The following is a 6,676-nucleotide window of genomic DNA, read 5'->3' as shown; positions in this document are numbered from 1 at the left end:
TGACGTAGTTTTCTTCCAAATTTGTTCACTTCTGATGAAGTCCTCAGCGTCTTTCGGTCTGTTAAACACAGTTTGTTGGTACCATACTTTCATCTTCGCAGGCTTTCGCTGTACAGTCATTGCACAGTCAGTGTCGGATTCATCTTCATCAGAATGGAAATTGACGATAAATTCTTTACACACACTCATTATTACACTTAAATAACTTTTAAAATTATAAAAACGTAAAAAAAAAACATAACCTCCACTCGATGGTCAACCAGGGTGCAAGCTGGAAAGGCGATCGCGCTGGAATTGCTGGAAGGTGGGAGTCTGGGAGCTAATATCGACATGCGCGTTCCGTTCAAAGTGCGATCTATCGTCTCTTAGTGCAAACTTTTTTAAGAGAGTGTTAAAATCTTTTAATAGTGGAATATTTTTTCTTTAAAGTTCATCAAGTATTATAAATAGTGAACTCTATTTGTCTATGTTCTAGCAGATTTAATTTGAGTTTAGTAGTTTTTTCACAGAGCTCTTATTAAAAAGTGATATGCACCGTGCCCCACGCTGGTTTGGATATAGGAAATTAACATGGGAAATTAGTTTTTATTTTTTTCCGGCTGCAGGAGTAACAGAAATCAAAATCTAATTGATGTAGCTTGTAGTGCTCGGAAAGGGCTATCTTATCGACATTTTTGTCGATTCTACAATTAACTCCATTTGGGCGAAAACGGCCCTCGAAAAATCGAAATTTGAATTTGCCGCGTTAGCGTTACGAAGAAACGAATTATCAAGTCATTGTTGCCAACAGGGACTTTGTCAGCTAAAAACCCTTATAATGATTGTGTTTTCTGAATATTTTTGGAAAATATTAATTTTCAAATAAAACACATCAATAATTAAATGCTTTTCAAGCCATAGTAAAATTTGCTTACATTATTAGAGTGATACGAGTAAGTCATGTGAACGAATTGTGAGATTATGATATCGTCAAGTTGAACAGTTTTCCTCGTTTAATTATATAAATTAGACTCAAGAATCAAGAACTACCAAGGCAAGCAATCATCAGTAAAAACGTTTTTTTTTTTCATTACTGTAGAGGCGAGTACCTGCGAGTACCCATCCCCTACCACCAGACTCTGTGTTTGTAGAGGAAATATTTGTAAATATTGTAAATAGTTTCGACAGTCGGAATCTAACGATCACCCGGACTGGTCATCTAAAATAAACTTGTAAATAGAATTTGAACTATAATTTCTGCTTCCCGGAATCCGATACGCGACAATTACAAAATAACGAATAAAATCAACAACTCAAATTAATTGTTCAAAAGACCGCCTTCTGCAGCTGTGCAATAAGGTAGCCTTTCTTCAAAATTGCGCCGTGTCCTATTGAGCATGACAGGCGTTATTTGCCCACAAATTTCCTGAATGGCTATCTTCAGGGCATCCACTGTTGGATATCTTTTGTTGCGCATATACAAGCTAGAGTTTCTATATTTGAAGAGCTGGGACACTGAACGTCAAACCGAGCCAATTTTGTATTATTTGGATAAGGTATACAGGGTGATTCTTAAATAGACCGACAAAATATTATCACAGCTTCCCAACGATAAATGGAGGCAAACTGTACGATTTTTACGTTTATATATTTTAGGGGCAAAACCCCCTTGATACGTGCCACTTACGGCGTTTGTGAATTGTTGCAATAATCAAGTACATTTTTATCAAATTAATACCATGGTTTCCACTACCTGTGCTAATACTATTTACGAACACATCAGTGGCGTACGCTTTACTTCGAAAATCACTTTAATAAATTTTATTTGGAGAACGGTTAAACAAAGAATTTTTTAAATATTTTTTCCAGCATGTTCTTATTTGATACTACCACGAATAAAATTTTGTCGGTCTATTTAAGAATCACCCTGTATACGTTCTCTGCTTTTTCATTAAAATTTTTCGTAGCAACTAATGTCAAGTTTATTTCAAAAATTACTTTAAGGTTATAAATTTTGTCCCATTGACAAATTGACGTAATTTTACGTCAGATTTCGTCAGAGACGTAGGAGATAAGTAGACATTGAGATGCGGCCAGACAGGAAAAAACTATGTGAACAAAAAGTACACACTAAAGTAAAACAATTGCCGCATGCAGCATTTACCATGAGTAATAAAAACTTGATAGTGTCTCCAGAAAACCTTTTAAAACCTGAAACTTACAAAATTAGACCTGACCTGACCTGACCTGAGAAAATAAAATAAAATACTCCAAACAACCGAATAATAAGTCCTTGATCTTGTTAAATGCTTCACCTTCGTTTTTGATAAATCTTACTTTTGGGACCCACTCTCCATTTGGCGAGTTTTAAAGAGGTTCCACTTGTCTTACACTGTTACGTGCATTGGGGCAACGTGGCACAGAAAACAACTCACAGTTTCACAGGGACGTAGGAGATAAATGGACATTGAGATGCGGCCAGACAGGAAAAAATTATGTTTACACAGCTGCTGTATACAGCTTTACCATGAGTAATAAAAACTTGATAGTGTCTCCAGAAAACGTTTTAAAACCTGAAACTTACGAAATTATTAGACTTGACCTGACCTGACGTAGATAAAATAAAACACGCCAAACAACGGAATAATAGTCCTTGATCATCTGAAAGCTTCACCTTTGTTTTTGATAAATTTTACTTTTGGGGCCCACTCTCCAGTTGACTAGTTTTAAAGAGGTTCCACTCGTCTTACACTGTCTTGAGCGTTGGGGCAAGGTGGCACAAAAACCACTCATAGTTTCTTTATGTATTAACACAATAGGACATTGCAGAATTGGTCAGAATGACCGAGGACAGAGGTCAATTTTTATTTGACAAATTTATCTGATTTTATGTGAAATTTTACCAAAACGCCACTGATTTGTATCCCATTTTATTGTTATTATACGTCAGCCGACGTATATAAAAGAAAAATTAGAAAACTGACATTCAGTGCCCCAAGTCTTCTAATATAGGAACTCTAATACAAGCGAACCTGAATAAATCCCCAGATGAAGAAGTCGCATGGATTTAAATCAGGTGAGCGAGGCGGCTAATTGATGGGCCCGAACTTTCCAATCCATCTTCCACGAAACACCTCGTCCAATAATCTACGAATTTGCAATGCCGTGTGTCTGGGGGCTCCATCTTGCTAACAATCTTGCGATGCCAGTTTCGCCTTCGATTTGGCGAACACTTTTTGACGGATTTCCACCGATTGCAGCAAGGACAACAGGTCTGCTAACATTTTCATCCTCTGGGGGAGCTGCGGCTTGACGTCTTGCTTTCACTTGGCAAGAACAAACCGAATTTAAACTTCCCGTCTTTTCAAAACGGGAGATAAGATTGTGAAGAAAACTCGTTGTGGGAATATTTCGCGCCCCAAATAAGTTATACTTTTCATCAAAAAACGACATTTGTTTATGTTGATTGAGAACCCTGCTTTCCGAAGAGCATTAAAAACTAGATCAAGTTGCGCGATTCCCTCCTCAACCGATACCGATGGTATTAAATGTCGACTCATAGCGTTTTTTAGTGGGAGAGTCATGACTTTGACCCTCCAAAGTTACACAATCACGCGATATATGACCGATTTTCCCTCAGGAAAAGCACGTAAGCGATTTTGACCCTGCAAGCACCCTCTGCGAAGACGTTCGCTTAATGTTTTGGGTAATATTCAATTCAGCTTCTGGGAGAGTTTTCACATAATGTGACAGGAATGCAATCAACTCACTCACTGAAAAAGTACCGCAGTTATATGCCACGGTACGAATTGAATTATTATCTATTACTAAAGCGTGATAGCTCCATCTCTCTCACACCCGTGTAAAGCATTGTAGCAAATCTTGGACCCGATACAAGTGAAAAACGGCAAAATGCGGAGACTAAGCAAAGATAGAAAACGAAAATTTAATCAAAAATCTATGGAATGCGAAACTTTCATGGCTGAAAAAGGCCTAAAAGTGACTAAATTTCTATTTAATTTATGTTTAAAAAATACCTTAACCAAGAGTGCGTTGAATTTCAATCATTCAATCTGACAGTTCGCGTCAATATGGTTCACACTCTTTAAGAAAATCAAACGAAAACCTCGGTAATACGGTGATAAACGTTGTGTGTGATTTGAAAAAGGCAAAAGGATGACGTAATTGGTATTTGTGCAAAGATCGGTGTTGGTTTTTTGTAAAGTGCGAGTTGGAGCGAAAGCGCCAAAAGTGTAAAAAGTTATAACGACGAACGGTCATAGGAACGAATGGTCATTGGTCCGAATGCTCGCAGTGTGGGCCGCCGAACTGCCGTTGTCTCTGTAAAATACCGCTTCGAAAGATTTTTATGCACATTGATGATTCGTGAACTTTGATTTGAGGTATAATAATATCCCTATCTAACATTGCCTGCTTAAAATGGAAGATTTAAGACTCAAGTCCATACAAAGGAAGTTTGACGAAAAAATCTGTATTAGGATTGAGGTGACGGAAATAATGCATGAAAAGTACGGTGAAAACTATGCAAAACCAGTGTCGAACATTTGCGGGTCAGGTATTGTACTTGGGGGCGAAGTAAATGAAAGMAATGTGTAATTTGAGGTAACCTGTCAGGTGAGAAAAATTTCTTTGAAAAATTCAGAGACCTGTTGATTTTAGTTGAGAACTGTCAGTCTGACGTTTTTTTCTGTCATCGAAATTTGTCGTCTACTAAAAAGCAACAAAAGGACCGAAAGAACCGGTTAGAATTGGTCGTGATTTGTTTAAAAGTGATCAAGTTGAATGTGTTGTGTCTATTTTTTCCATTTTGGTGAGTGCCGGTGAAATGTTTAATAAATTGTATGGGTCCAAGTGCGGCCAGGACGGGGTAGCAGTGGTCTGAGACGGCGATATAATTTTCGATAAAATGCACACTATCCGATCTAAAATATGTATGTGGTGGTTTGTGAAATATTGTTCAAGACTCAAAGGCCCCCATATAAACAAAATTTTGCCAAAAAATGTGTAATTTGAGGTAACCTGTCACGTGAGAAAATTTTCTTTGAAAAAATCAAGTGGCGTTTGTTTTTGACATTTCTGGGCGTCAGTCACGATGGGGACTAGCAGCGGCCTGAAACGGCACCGGCGATACAATTTTCGATAAAATGCACATTATCCGATCTAAATTAGGTAGGTGGTGGTTTGTGAAATACTGTTCAAGACTCAAAAGCCTCCATATAAACGAAATTTTGCCAATTTGAAGAAATTTGAAGTTACCTGTCAGGTGAGAAACGAGAGCCGCGGATTTTGGGCCAACGAAAGGGACCTACCTAAAATAGAAATAATACTTATCTGATAACATAAAAGAGCAAGATGGTAAGTCGTCAAGTGTCGTTTAGGACTTTAGAGTCCCAAATAAAGAATGTCTAATTTGAGGTTATGAGTTATGACGCATAGACACAGATTACTTGCAGATTGGACACTCTTCCAAACCACAGATTATCTATTTTACAACAGATACGTCACTCTTCTGAATTAAAATAAATTCGGCGTCGCCGTGATCTCGGTGGTCGACTGTGATTGGCTAACCCAAACTTATGCCGTATTTATGAAAGATTTGGATTAGCTTATTTGGTGCGATTGTTGGTACTAATGCATATGTTGCCAACCGAATCCCCTAAACTTTTACTTCGTGCTTAGTATAATAGTAAAATGTGTAACACAACCTTAAAATTGTTTATTATAAGATTATAAAATGTGTTCATAAGTGTTTAATTACACTATTAAAAAATAAATTAAACGAAATTTGCTGCATTTTAAATAGCTTCCAGTAAATGGTTAAGGCAAAAATTGTCTTTCTCTTTTTGATTACAATTTTGTTTAATTAATAGTCGCTACATTTTTCAAATTTAACGAAACCTCACAGCGCGCTACTATAGTCTGTGCTTTATTGCCATGATAACTGACATTTAAATACGCACTATTCAATATAAAAAAAATTGTTAAATTATCAATGTATTTTTTTTATTTAACTAATTTTTGTGTATTTTTTTTGTGTTTTAAGTATATACCAAGTGAATAAAAATTATGGAACTAAGCGTTTTTTCGTAAACTAACCACTTAACTAAGTAGTGTAGAGTAAAGTACAATTAAAATGTGACCATTTATCAAAAATAACATTTATCGAAATTTATTTATTTATTTTATAAATGTTAATGTAAAATTTAACAATGAAATCTAATGTCAAAGATGTAATTTTTATCATCTAGACCAGCGGTCGGCAACCTTTTAGTAGGCAAGGGCCACATAGTGGCAAAAAGAAATAAAGGCGGGCCGCACTTGTTCATACTTTTGTTAATAGGTATGTATGTACCTATATCGATGATATTAAAAATGCAAAAACACAAATATTTACTTTTAGTTTATTCATCAACATTTTATATAAATTTTATTAATAAGTAGAAACAATAATAAGAAAATGAGAAAAAACAGACAAATTAAGTCAAAACTTCGAAATAAATATGCTATATATGCGAGTCGAATCAAAATTTAATGCGATTTTTGAGGCTGTATTTGACTGGCTATTTGTGGAATGTTTGCTTTCATGCCTGTCGTAGAAATTCGTAAAATGGCACTCAAATGCTCATTTGTGAGACGAGAACAATATTTATTCTTTCTGTAATTGAGGATTGAAAAT

The 6,676-nt window shown here is 36.0% G+C and overlaps 1 long non-coding RNA gene across 2 annotated transcripts; it reads left to right on the top strand.

Moving 5' to 3' along the window:
* The first annotated feature begins 3,976 nt into the window (after positions 1-3,976).
* LOC123003768 lies at positions 3,977-5,784 on the top strand. Of its 2 annotated transcripts, none has more exons than XR_006412653.1 (3): positions 3,977-4,602; positions 4,660-5,355; positions 5,416-5,784. It is a non-coding gene; the product is annotated as an uncharacterized LOC123003768 (long non-coding RNA). The 2 variants fall into 2 exon arrangements; XR_006412652.1 differs by having other exon boundaries at positions 5,401-5,784.
* The last annotated feature ends 892 nt before the right edge of the window (positions 5,785-6,676 follow it).

The sequence above is a fragment of the Tribolium madens genome, unplaced genomic scaffold (assembly GCF_015345945.1).
Source record: "Tribolium madens isolate multiple individuals breed KSU strain unplaced genomic scaffold, Tmad_KSU_1.1 Scaffold_1;HRSCAF=32;Tcas5.2_LG8, whole genome shotgun sequence".
NCBI classification, from domain to species: domain Eukaryota; kingdom Metazoa; phylum Arthropoda; class Insecta; order Coleoptera; family Tenebrionidae; genus Tribolium; species Tribolium madens.
Note: the sequence above shows the minus strand (reverse complement) of the source record. Positions and strands in the feature narration are given on the sequence as shown.